This window comes from Neofelis nebulosa, chromosome 9, assembly GCF_028018385.1.
Source record: "Neofelis nebulosa isolate mNeoNeb1 chromosome 9, mNeoNeb1.pri, whole genome shotgun sequence".
NCBI classification, from domain to species: Eukaryota; Metazoa; Chordata; class Mammalia; order Carnivora; family Felidae; genus Neofelis; species Neofelis nebulosa.
Genome location: NC_080790.1, coordinates 133,208,270 through 133,222,230, shown reverse-complemented (window position 1 = coordinate 133,222,230; position 13,961 = coordinate 133,208,270). Strand labels below are relative to the sequence as shown.

At 45.0% G+C, this 13,961-nt stretch overlaps 1 long non-coding RNA gene across 1 annotated transcript; it reads right to left on the bottom strand.

The window, feature by feature from the left end:
* Positions 1-11,058: 11,058 nt before the first annotated feature.
* Positions 11,059-13,924, bottom strand: LOC131486270 (uncharacterized). Its single transcript, XR_009249277.1, has 3 exons — positions 13,608-13,924; positions 11,577-11,787; positions 11,059-11,397 (listed from the first exon to the last, which is right to left on the bottom strand). It is a non-coding gene; the product is annotated as an uncharacterized LOC131486270 (long non-coding RNA).
* Between the last annotated feature and the right edge of the window lie 37 nt (positions 13,925-13,961).

The window sequence follows — 13,961 nt, the reverse complement described above, 5'->3', positions numbered from 1 at the left end:
AGAGAAGGTCTATGAACAGTAAACAGAATGTTCATTTAGTTAAAATGTGGAAATATACCTCATGACTCATCAAGACTAAGGATTCCAAACACACACACACAAACACACACGTGCGCACACACACACATGCACACACGCACGCATACCGACCACATATCAAAATTCATTCCTCATTCCAATAAAAGGAAGAGTTCCTGTTGGCACCCAAGGCAATTCAACAGTCACAATGTGAAGTCCATCAATCCTTGAACATTTTCATAAATTCTCCCAGATTAGGGGGTTTCCAGGAAGCTGCCAGATGGCACAGCCACACCCCAACGGGTTCCCAGGACTTACGAAATTTACAAAAAAAAAAAAAAAAAAGCCACCAAGTCACACTGAAGCACACACAACCTTTTAAAAACAGAAATCAGGCTTGCCACTCCCATCCCTAAAGCTTCCCAAAGGTGTCCGTGGCCCCTTAGGATGGAGTCGAAACTTTTCCCCTGGCTCACAAAACCCTGCAGGCATTCGGTCTTTGTTTATCTGTTGGATTTCATCTCCAAGACTGATAGTAGTCTGCTTTCTGGTTCTTGGACACACCAAGCTCGTACTTACCTCAGGGCCTTTGTACCTGCTGTTCTCTCTCTCTTGAAAAGCTCTCGTCCGGTGCTTCACATAACTGCCTGCAGCTGCTCATTTAAGTCTCAACTCAACGGCCATCCAGCTCATTCTACTTATTTTTTTCATAGAAATGACCACTATGTGGAATTTTTTTATAACTTGGATTGTTTCTGCTAAACAAATATAGTGCAGAAACCTCCTCGGAATGTTTCCCTGGCTGTTCAGGCTCTGGGTACTTCTTTCCCTTCTGCACTGAGGAGCATGTGTTGTGTGGCTCAAGCTCTTGCTGCTGTGGGGTGATGTCCAGCTCTCGTCCTTAGAGAGCCTCTCCCTCACTGCTTCCCTCCTTTCCTTGCTTCATTTTTGTTCATGGCACTGGTTACTATCTGATCACACTCACATGCACTGTATGTGTATTTGACTAATATGTATGAATATATATTATATATATATGAATTTGACAAATGAAATGTATATATTTCTGCTTATCATTCCAACTCCCCACCCCCCAACCCCCAATAGATTGTAAACTTCATGAGAGCAAGGAATTTATATATATTTTATCACCACTGTGCCCCCTCATGTAAATCCAAGCCTGGAACCCAATCAATGCTCCAGAAATATTTCTTGAAGGAGTCGGTGAGCAAACGAATGGGACTGCATGTGGAGTTGGTGCTCCATAAATGAATGTTGGGGAAAAAAAATAAAACTAGAAGATTTCAGCTACTGGAGTTCAAGACTTCCTACAAACCACTGTAACCAAGACAACACCTCATTGCTGTGAGGATCAATAGAGAGAGAGATCAATGGAACATCTAGAAATACACCCACACAAATACGATCAGTTGATTTTATAAAAAGGTGCCAAGTTGGGGCGCCTGAGTGGCCTAGTCGGTTGGGTGACCGACTTCGGCTCAGGTCACGATCTCACGTTCCGTGAGTTCGAGCCCCGCATGGGGCTCTGGGCTGACAGCGCAGAGCCTGGAGCCTGCTTCCGGTTCTGTGTCTCCCTCTCTCTGCCCCTCCCCCGTTCATGCTCTGTCTCTGTCTCAAAATAAATAAACGTTAAAAAAATAAAAAAAATAAAAAAAAAGATGCCAAGTTAATTAATGGGAAAATGGTCGTCTTTTCCACAAATGATGCTAGAACAATCAGATATCCATACGCAAAAATCATGAACCTTGGCCATTTCCTCACAGTATACAGGAAATACTAATTTGAAATGGGCCATAGAGCTAACAGACCTAGATAAACTTGTAAAACTCCTAGAAGAAGGCAGGCCAAAAATCTTTGTGACTTTGAGTCAGGCACATATTTCTTAAGATACACAATCATTCATATAAAGGAGAAAATGGATAAATTCGATCTCATAAAATTAAAAATGTGTGATTTTCAAAAGACACTGTTAAGAAGATGAACAAGCAGGGGTTCCAGGCAGGCTCAGTCCGTAGGGCATGTAAGTCTTGATCCCAGGGTCATGAGTTCAAGCTCCAAGCTGAACTCATGGAGCCGAAAGAAAGAAAGAAAGAAAGAAAGAGGGAGGGAGGGAGAGAAGGAGGAAAGGAAAGAAGGAAGGAAGGAAGGAAGGAAGGAAGGAAGGAAGGAAGGAGAAAGGGAGGGAAGGAAGGAAAGAAGGAAGGAAAAAGGAAGGAAGGAAGGAAGGATGCAAGGAAGGAAGGAACAGAACAAGGAAAGAAGGAAGGAAGGAAGGAAGGAAGGAAGGAAGGAAGCAAGCAAGAAAGGAAGGAGATGAGCAAGCCAAGTCAAAAATTGGGAAAATATTTGCAAAGCATATCTCTGATGGAAGGCTCGTGTCAGGAATATATAGAGAAATCTATAGGACACAATAAGAAGACAAATATTTTTTTTTAAATAGGAAAAATATTTAAATAGACACTTCATGAAAGGAGATAATAAGGATATCAAATAATGGGGCACCTGGATGGCTCTGTCAGTTAAGCTTCTGACTCTTGATTTTGACTCAGGTCATAATCCCCCAGGACCGTGGAATTGAGTCCCGCGTCAGGCTCCACGATGAGCATGGAGCCTGCTTAAGATTCTCTCTCTCTCTCTCTCTCTCCCTCTCTCTCTCTCTCTCTCTCTCTCTTCTCTCTCCCCTCCCACCTCCGTCTCCCTCTGCCTCTCTCCTGCACTGGCGCACTCTCTCTCTCTAAAAAGAAAAAAAGAATAACAAATAAAGACACACAGTCGCTCAGTATCATCAGCTGTTAGGGAAATGCCCATTAAAACCACAATGAGCTATTACCACAGACCCACTAGAATGGCTGAAGTTTTAAAAATTGAGAATGCCAGCTGCTGGCAAGGATGGGGAGCAATTGCAACTGTTGTACAATGCTGGTGAGGATGCGACACGGCACAGCCACTTGGCCAAACAATTTAGAGTCTCTTATAAAGTGAAACATTTAGCATACGACCCAACAATCCCATTCCGAGGCGCTACCCAGGAGCAACATAAGGGAAGGAATTACTAATATGCTTCAGGAACGTGGGTGAATCCCAAAGACATGTTCAGGGAAAATAGTGCATGATTCTGTGTATATGAAATTCTAGAAAAGGCAAAACTCTAGAGACAAAACCCAAATCAGTAATTGTCATCGTTATAGTCATGGTTGCGTGGCGGTATCCGTTTGGCAGAATTCTAAAGAAGACAACCTTGGTCAGTTGTGTTGTAGGTAAATTATACCTCGATAAAATACATTGCATGTCGGATGAAAACAAAAATGCGCTTTTGTCGAAGATGGTATTTCTTCACTTTCCACCACCTAAAAAGTGCCGGCCTCAGCAACTGTGGCCTGTCTATGCTGACATTCCTGTTGAGCTGTTGGGTCACCATAACCTCCACCAGTGTTGCCGGAGGACAAATAATGATGACTAACATTCATGCCTTGGCTTAGTGCCTTATCTCAGCCTCCTCCTCCATAAAATAGGATCAGAATAGTGTCTGCCTCCTAGGATTGTCTGGAGGAGGGGGGAGGAAGTAACACACAGTAAGCACGACATGGTTGACGCTCAGTAAATATTAGCCAGCACTGTGCTAATTACAGGTTAGGCATTTAGTAAGTGCGTGGCTCTGTGCTAACCTTTTTTGGAGACATTATTCTATTCCATATCCCTCAAGGCAGGGCTTCTGGTTCCCGCCCCCCCCCCCCCCACCGCAACCGCTCGGAGTGATCCCCAGTAGGGATCACTGGTGGTGAATGGTTAGAGCCAGGATTCCAATCCACACCTGCCTGATGACGTGCTCAGAAGAGCTTACAAGAACCCAGGTCTGATGTCACTGTTCTCTCCTTCCTCTTCTCTGTTCTATTCTTGACCTGTCAGGGAGTCATTTCCTGTATCCATTGGATCCTTCAGTCGCCCTTCTGCCCACTGAGTCCTCCAATGACTTCTTTGCACATCCTTTATCAGTGTCTTGCTAAAACAATATCGCATCAGTTAATAAGCACTAATGGTCCTCTTTCCGGAGAGACCTTCCCTGACACTCTGTCTCTCCATTCAGTGCTCTGTTCTTCCGGGCACTCTCCCTGGCATCGTACCGTTGTCATTTTTGCTGACTCTCAACACACACGCATATACACACACAACTCCCACATCCCTATCCTCACCCACCACCCCAACCCCACATCGTATGGAAGCTCCCTTTAAGCAGGGACTTGGATCCTTGTGGGGTAGTTTTAGCTTTATTTCCCCCCCACCACTGTATGGCTAGGACCTAGACTGTTGACAGGGACCTGATATAATCATAAAAAGTTTTAGAAGGAACTTGCAAGGTCATCCTCCAACACTTGCATTTGTATAGATAGGGAAATCCAGAGAGGTTGAACGACTTCCCCGAGGTCACACAGCTGGTTGGGGCAAAGCCAGAGGGCAAGCATTCAATTCCTTTGGGTCACCGTCAACTAATGGTTCTGCTACTGTATAATGCCCTTCACTTCCAGGTCTAAGAAAGTAAGAGACCCAAGACACAATTTAATCATTTTTAAATTCATTTTAATGTCACTTAGTGGCACTGGTAGGGAGGGGTCTGGGGGCATGTGGCCTAAGCCTTGTGTTGACCTTCTGACGCCATCTCTAAGAAGACTGCAGGCCTTCCAGGGAAGAAGTCTCCTCCATAGATCACGCTGCCTGTATTTCATTTTAAGGTAATACGTCTTATAAATCTTATGACCCTCTGCGAAGCACTATATCATTACAGTGACCAGTAATTTGTGTGTGTTCAAGCTCTTATTTCGTTCAATGTAAACGCTGAAAAAATTCCGTAAATTTTGGTGATTCTTCACTTTTATATCTTGGGATGCCAGAAGCCTCACTGATTAGGTATGACGTGGGCCTCTCCCAGCTTCTGTGTGGTCCTGGACCCGGTCCCTGTTTAGTGTCCACATTCTGCGAGATAGATCCCCATCCTACTCACCCCCTGGGAGCACACAGCTCTCTGGGAGACTGAGAGAGGAAGACAGTCTTCTCAGGCACAAGCTCTAACAGGAGGTAATGGTTATGCAACCAGCTTACAAAACTTTCCTTTTGCATTTCTAGACAGCTCAGCTCTGTCCCTGGTTGCGTGCTGTTCTGTCGATGACTTGGCATGGAGCGCTATCTCTACGAGAAAAACAAGTCAAGGGCTTATGATGGCGAAATCACCGCTCACTCAGTGGGCAGCCATGGGAAACGGGTACCTGGTTAGACCCAAGCCACAGGATTACGGGGCAGCATCCCACGTGCCAGAGCATTACCCTGAGGCTCATTAAGGACAGATATCTGGGAGTATGCATTGGTCATAAACTTAAAATATAAGTCAGTAGCCATCTCAAAGGGAGGGGGTGGGGAAGAACTATTAGCCAACCAGTGACTCAACGGGTGAGTTTGCACTTCTGTATCAAAACTAATTATTATTTTTTTTATTATGAAATTTATTGTCAAATTGATTTCCATACAACACCCAGTGCTCATCCCAACAGGTGCCCTCCTCAGTGCCCCTCACCCACCCACCCCTCCCTCCCACCCGCCATCAACCCTCAGTTTGTTCTCAGTTTTTAGGAGTCTCTTATGTTTTGGCTCCCTCCCTCTCTAACCATTTTTTTTCCTTCCCCTCCCCCATGGTCTTCTGTTAAGTTTCTCAGGATCCACATAGGAGTGAAAACATATGGAATCTGTCCTTCTCTGTATGACTTATTTCACTTAGCATAACATTCTCCAGTTCCATCCACGTTGCTACAAAAGGCCATATTTCATTCTTTCTCATTGCCACGTAGTACTCCCTTGTGTATATAAACCACAGTTTCTTTATCCATTCATCAGTTGATGGACATTTAGGCTCTTTCCATAATTTGGCTATTGTTGAGAGTGCTGCTATAAACATTGGGGTACAAGTGCCCCTATACATCAGTACTCTTGTATCCCTGGGTCAAAACTAATTATTAAGAGCACCTGGGTGGCTTAGCTGGTTGAGTGTTGGACACCTGATTTCATGGTTTGTGAGTTCGAGCCCCGCGTCAGTGTCTATGCTGATGGTGTAGAGCCTGCTTGGGATTCTCTCTTTCTCCTTCTCTCTGCACCTCCATTCCTCGCTCGCGCTCTCTCTCTCTCTCTCTCTCTCTCTCTCAAAATAAAGAACCTAATTATTAAAGAAATGCTTGGAACTCATCACAGATACCAACATTCAATAGCATTGACTGATCCTGACTTAGTCCATAAGTGGCTCTTCAACAGCAATTAGAAAACCTTTTCACTTCCCCTTGGAAAACTCATCTGCAATTGCAGCAGACCAATTATTTAAATTAAAAGTCTAACCTTGAGCATAGATGAGAGTAAGCACTTGATTCTTGGATGAGTGGATTTTCTCTCTTGCAAAGTTTGGTCATTAACCCAGATCGGTATTTACCTATCGATTTGGAGTTCGCATCAGCAAAAGGATGATTTAATAGCCAAGACTACTCTAGTTGCAAGTGACAGCAACATAACACGATCTGGTTTTAGAATTAAAAAGGGAATCATCATCTTATGTAACCGAAGCATCCAAATTTATGGTTGACATCAGGCATAGCTGGATCCGGGTGTAAATGCAGTTAGCAGGAATACGTCATTCTCCATTTCTTGGCTCTTTTTTCCTTTATGTTGGCAATATTCTCAGGTATACTCTCTCCATGTGACTGTAGCAAAGCAGTCATCTGTAGCTTCGGGCTGAGATGATCCTCACGGATCATGAGTCCAAGGGAAACACACACACACACACGTGCACACACACACAGAGTTTTCCCAATAGCCCTAACGAAAGTCCCAGGTAAGAATTCCACTGACTAGTCTTGGGTACATACCCAACCCAGAATACATTCTCTCTTAGTTGGCCACCTTATGTGTATTCAGTTGTTTCAACTATTACAAACCAGGCTGCCGTGATAATTCTCCAGGTTTCCCTCAACATTCATGTTAGATCACTCTGGAATACAGAGGTGGCTATTACTTTGAATACAGGGTGCAATCGTTGGCTTACATTTAGGTGCCAAGGTTTAAGGGGGAAAAAATGAGTTGGTAAACCATGTTTACACACTAAGAAGCAAGAGGGCTCCCCCCGCCCCCCACCACTAAGGAAAGAGCAGGCAGGCCTCCCACACAGGCTCTTGGAGAGAATCCTGCAAAGCACCCTCAGCACGAACCTTTGTGTTTTTCTCCCTCTCCTGTTACTACCCCTGGCCGAGCTTGGGATGCAGAGTTGGAGTCCTGTAAATTCAATGTGCATAACGATCTAACTCCTGTGCATTGGTAAGAAAATATGAGAGGAGAAAGAAAAAAGAGAAAAGGCTTGAGTGAACTCTGAAGCACCCCCCGGCCCCCCAGCACGGGGCCTCATTTGGTAGAAGGACCAAATCCGTGTCCTAGACACCCCCCCCCCACCCCTCCTCCCCCCACCATCCCAGCTAGTGGGAGGGGGACCCTCCCTGAGCTGTGTTGAGAGTGTGGACAGATAGAGTCCTCAGCCAAGAACAGTGAGTCAAAAGGACCTTTCACCCTGCCCTTCTTTCTTTACAAGGAAATCTTCCCTGACACGGGTGCTCTACCTTCATAAATCACAGGCCAGGAGCTCAGGCCTTGAGAAAAATCTTAACACTGGCTAATATGACCAACAATAACAATTTTCTTGGAACCTAAAAAAGAAAAAGAAGTTTATTTATGGGTTCCCATTTTTGTTCCTGCCCCACCCCTTCCCCTTACATGAATTTTTGTAAACGATAACAAATAAAACTTTCAAAAAACAGAGAGGGAAGGATTTCTCGAGATCCTGCCCGGTCTTTTTTTTTCTCTCTTTCTTTCTTTCTTTTTTAAGTCTGCAAGAGTCAGAATAGCATTTCAGTGTTAGGATAGTCATCCAAACCAAATCCCACATCTTTCCATCCTGAGTCAGATGCAGGCTGGACACCTGCCCTCATTCTGGTTATAGGCCTTCTGACCCAGCTCAAGACATGCGATTAAAAATTGCTGTGGAATTTGAACTCACAGACATTCGTCCTGACTCAGCCACTCTGAACTCTGCTGTGCCATAAAAACCTGGGCATTTCCTCCTCTCACTTCCCCAGAATCTGCCCGGGAGTGTCCAGGGAAAGGTTGTCACGAACGGACTTGCAATGAAAGTAATTGAATAAACGGAGAGCACGTCTATTTCTGGAATTAGGCTTGTGTGATAGTAGAGAAATCAAATGGGATAAGGGGCAGGGAGAAGCCTGGTGAATCCAATATTCCCGTGTCCACCTACTTAAATTCCACTCCTCTGGGACTCATCGTCACTAACAATGGCCCTTTTAGCTTCGGAACACGAAATGACTAACCTTTTTCTAGCCTGTCAGTGAGAACTACCACCGTAGATTGGTAAGTATTTCCGTACAAAATTCACTTGGAAAGGATATTGTTTCAAGCCTGGACAAAGCTCATATTGTCGTGTTCCAGTCCCAGTTATTTTAGGCAAGGAAGGGGGATTTCCACTGCTCCCTGTAATCAGTCGTGAGCACTCCCCTCTGAGTAACCACTTCCTTGTAATCTGTCAGAGCCCAAGATATTTAAAAGGAAAAAAAAAAAAACCACCCTGATATTATGCATAAAATTCCTAGCCAAGCAAGCCAGTGTGAGAACACATCAGTGAGCTTATGCAGGAGCAAAGATGTGACCTCACTCTGTGGAGGGAAAGAGTTGGTTCTGAAGGGTTTCCCAAGAGTTGATTCTAAAAGGAAGGAATGAAATGGGTCAACGCAGGTTCTCCGGTGGAATGGAAAACTAGAGGCGCCTGGGTGGCTCAGTAGGTTGAGCGTCTGACTCTTGATTTCAGCTCAGGTCATGATCTCACAGTTTGTAGGCTCGGACCCTGACAGCACTGACAGCGCGGAGCCTGCCTGGGATTCTCTGTCTCGCTCTCTCTCTGCCCCTCCCCCCCCCCAAAATAAATAAACATCAAGAAAAAAATACGAACCTAGCAGCCCCTCAATGTCAACGTCAATGGTGATAGGAGTACTTGTTTATAGCCTGCCTGCCATGTGCCGGGCACTGGTTCACCTGAACCATTATTCCACTGGTCTCATTTGCAAGTGGATAGTGTCTAAGGGTTCTTTTCTCTTTTTTTAGAGCCAGTTAATGTACACGAAATACATAATAGTACAGGTGGTAACAGATATGGCAAAAATCCAAAGTAATACAATCGAGAGACGGTGCACCAGACAATGCCGTTTCTCAAAACAAAATAAACCCCAAAACAAAACAAACAAAAACACCACCGCAACAAAGTGAAAAAGCAAAAAAAATTACCGTGTGTTAAACAGTAATTAGGTGCCAGGCACCGTACTAAGTTTCTTAAAAACATTAACTCGGGCCGCCTGGGTGGCTCAGTCGGTGAAGCGGCCGACCTCGGCTCGGGGCATGATCTCCCGGTCCGTGGGTTCGAGCCCCGCGTCGGGCTCTGGGCTGACGGCTCGGAGCCTGGAGCCTGCTTCAGATTCTGTGTCTCCCTCTCTCTCTGCCCCTCCCCCCTCGCACTCTGTCTCTGTCTCTCTCTCTCTCAAAAAAAAAAAAAAAAAATAGACGTTAAAAAAAAAAAAACCATTAACTCAAATCCTCACAAAAGCCCTATGAGTTAGGAAATATTGTTATCCCCATTTTATGGATGAGGAAACCGAGGTTTAGTAACGCTAGGTAATTGGCTCAGGGTCACGTGGCTCGAGTGGCAGAGCTAGAATTTGACCCCACTCCCACCAGCTGCCAAACTCCCACTAGTTAACTGTGACATTAGAGCTACTGTGCCAAGCACCGTGTTGAGTCATCAGCACAGCAGCACTCACTCCTCCGGGCAAAGGAAATGCCACAGGTCGCTGGGAGAGGAGCCGCTTCCTGCTCCTGCAGAACGAGAACATCACCATCAAGACCTCACCATCCCTGGGTCCGACTTCTAAGCTAAACAACGTATCCTTGGAGTGACAGACGGTGGCTTAGTCACCCTGGCTCGGCCCTTCTCCCTTTTTCTATAAGCCAGCTATGTCTCGTGGGTGGCTGGGAGCATGACCTCAGAACACACAGGCTGTTACGTAACCTGCCGTAACTGGGCACTGCGTGCAAGGCCGTCAGTGTCCCTCCAGATCCCCGCCGGACGGGCAGAACACCTTCTCCGGCTGTTTTGGGTCTACGGCTAACAGCTCCCAGCCAAGTTCATGCTCAGAGTTGCCCTCGGCACAACAGGAGCCATGCGTCTCGGAGACAGCTCCTCGCCCTGGATGTGGTCAGCCCACGGCCAGTAACCGACTGTCCCAGGGTGAAAGGCCAGCCCCCTCTGCCTGCAGGTGAGGCCAACGCCGTGCGGTCAGGCTGAATCTGCACTTAGTTTCTTCCCTGCCCTGTTCTGCTTCCCTCACTCCCCGTCTCCTGGCTGCTTTCCCTGGCTCACCCATGGGCACCCAGTCCTCATCCCTCCTCCCGCTCTTAGAGGCCCTGCCAGACAGGACAGTCACTACGCGCCGAAGCATAGGCCCTGGGACGCGTATTAAATAGGACGAACTTCGGGAAATTGTGCTTTCGGAGGAAACATTTACACAAACCCAGATACCATGGGAGAAGAACCTCAGGAAAACCTGCCTTCTTTTCTCTCCCCCTGTTCTTACCGCTGCTATGTGCTCAGGCCTGTGCTAAACATGATACAGACATGGTTCTATTTGATTCTGAGAACAAATTCATAAGGTAGACCCTCCAGTTACCCCCTTTTGGGAGTCGGTAAAAATGATCTTCAAAAAGTCAATTTGCTTGCGTGGGGTTACACTGCCCGGCGGGCGTAGAAACGGCCTTTGAGCCCACATCTCCAGAACCTCCTCGTTTTGTTTTGTTTTGTTTTGTTTACACCGCCTCTTGCCCACTGCTCTAGATCAGGGGTCAGCAAACCAAGCTTCCTGAGTACTGTCTTTGTCAATAAAGTTTTATTGAAACACAGCCATGCATATTATTTACATATCATCTATGACTGCTTTCAGCCAACAAAGGCAGAGTAGACAGGTGACACAGAGCCCGGAGGGCCACACGGCCGAGAACATTTTTGATCCATGCTTCTCACGGAAAAAGTTGGCAGACCCCCACTGTAAATGACGGGCTTTTTGGTGGTGCTGGTGTTTAGCCTCAGAAGAAATGTGCATTCTCTTCCCTTCAAATCACGGTTCTCCATTCAACTGTGATTTATCACAGACACTGTGTATACTCATTCACCTCCTGGGGAAGGGCCAATCTTACCCATTCTAGTAGGTTCTCATGCAACACCCTCTGGAGAAAAAAAAAATCCCATTATCTAATTGACCTGCATTCCCTTACTGGCTTACCCACTTACTCTTTTAAAGGAATTCTATCATTTCCTTGACAGATTATTCTTATAAAGAACCACGGGGAAGTTTCCTCTTGAGATTTCACTCTGGAATTCTCATTGTTCAAGTAGATCCCATTACCTTTTGAACTCCTGCCCCTCTCCCAGAAGTTCCTCTCCTCGTCTTTTATTTCCTGAATTTCCATGCTTGGAAGTGGTGATCACCTCCTTCCAGGGGTTTCTGCAACATGGCTTTCGGACTTGGAGCTCTTTTCATCTTTTCCCATAAGTCAGTCACTTCTTAATTATGTTTTGCTGCCCAGTCTTTGAACTGTATCCAATCTGTTTGCATTCTGGGAGGATTAAAATGCAATGAGTACCATGGGACTGATTGAGAGGAAATACACCCCATCCATTCAGTTTCAAATGGTGAGTAGAATTTGAGCCCAACATATTGTATGCTCCTCTTTCTGAAGGCCTCTTCCAGTTATCAGAATTTTCTAGAAGTGTTATTGTGAGCTTAAACCAGCTCTGTTTGTTATTTAATACCATAAGACTCCCGATTTTTATTTATTTATTTATTTATTTTTTTTTTTTTTTTTATTTATTTTTGGGACAGAGAGAGACAGAGCATGAACGGGGAGGAGCAGAGAGAGAGGGAGACACAGAATCGGAAACAGGCTCCAGGCTCCGAGCCATCAGCCCAGAGCCTGATGCGGGGCTCGAACTCACAGACTGTGAGATCGTGACCTGGCTGAAGTCGGACGCTTAACCGACTGCGCCACCCAGGCGCCCCTAGACTCCCGATTTTTAAATGTAAACTCTTACACCAAGTAAAATGGGGACAACCTTTCTGCAAAGCAATTTCATCAGGTACATCGAGGATGATTTAAAAGCGTATACCCTTTGATTCAGTCTCCCCACCTCTAGAATGAACCTCAAGCCTTAGCATCTAATGGAATAATCAGAGACGCAGAGGTAAGGATATTCATCATGGTATTGTTTTAAATAACAGAAAAAAGACGGGAAGAATCCACTTTAATATAAAGGCATGGCTAAAAATTTTATGTCTTTCTGAAGGAATGTATTCTGGGCATAAAAATCATGTGTTTGAAGAATTTTTGATAATATTGTAAAATGTTTGTGAAGCAATGTTAAGTAACAAACTATACACTGAATAATACCACATTTTAAGAACACATATATCTGTCTGTGTGTATACATATTACATATATTTTATAAATCCTTACTAAACGGATTAATTTTTTATTGTTTTGTTTATTGCTATATGCCCAGAACCCAGACCAAGTTTTCCCAGTCATGGCCTTACTGACATGGGGGCTGGATCATTCTCTGTTGTGGGGGTTGTCCTGTGAATTACAGAATGTTTTGCAGCATCCCTGACCTCTACTCACTAGGTGCTGGGGGTACCCCTCTCCCCACCCAGTAATGACAACCAAAATGTCTCCAGATATTGCCAAATGTCCCTTGGGTGACAAAATTGCCCCTGATCAAGAACCACTCGCCTGGAACATCTAATAGGTGTTTGAAAACATTGCTGAATAATTCAATGAATTAGGAGAGACACATGGAAATTTTAGCAGTTATCTCTTGTTAATATCATTATTTTCTTTTTGGTACCACACTGTGTTTTCCTAAGTTTTCTACTAAAACATGTGCAAAGTCCTGTTTATAATCCCTCAGCCACAACTGCAAAATCCACAGTTTATTTGATGGCAAATCTGGACTCCTCTGAATGTATATGAGGGCTTTTAACGATCTCAGGTGATGTAAATATTCATACATTTCTCAGAAGTATTAAACTGTTGATTTGATATTCAGCATAAATAAAACACTTCTAAACTATGAAAAAAAAAAAAAAAACCTGAGGTGCAAAATGCCTCTGGCCCTTAGGTTCTAAGACAGGATTGTGGGCCTGTGTTACTTTTAAAATCAGCAAACAAACAGAAACATACGAAAATGGTCATGATACTCCTCTACTCAACAGAATAAGATGTGTTAAGATGGTTTTTGCTTTGGGTTTTCGTTTTTTTGAGAGAAAGAAAGGGTGCAAATGAGCCAGGGGCAGAGGGAGGGAGAGAGAATCCCAGGAGGGGCAGAAGGGGAGAGGGAGAGAGAGAGAGAGGAAGAAAGAAGCGGGGCTCAAGCTCACCTGATCCAGGGCTGGCACTCATGAACCGTGAGACCACGACCTGAGCCAAAGTCAGATGCTTGGCGATCGAGCCACCCAGGCGTCCAAGGAGGTATTATTAAGTAAACACTCACCCAAAAAGTTCTCTCTGAAAACTAAATTATAAGAAAAAAAAAAAAAAAGGTAAGGATAGTCGTCATAATCTTATTTTACAGATGAGGAAATAGATGCTCGGAAGGTTTTGAACCAGAAGTCCCACAGCTGGAGCACGCTGGTGTTGGATGTAGATCTCAGGTGTTTATGATCACAGCTCACCCATCTGAGCCCCACACATGACTGCCTTCTTGTTTCTGGACTCCAGGCACAGCGACTGGC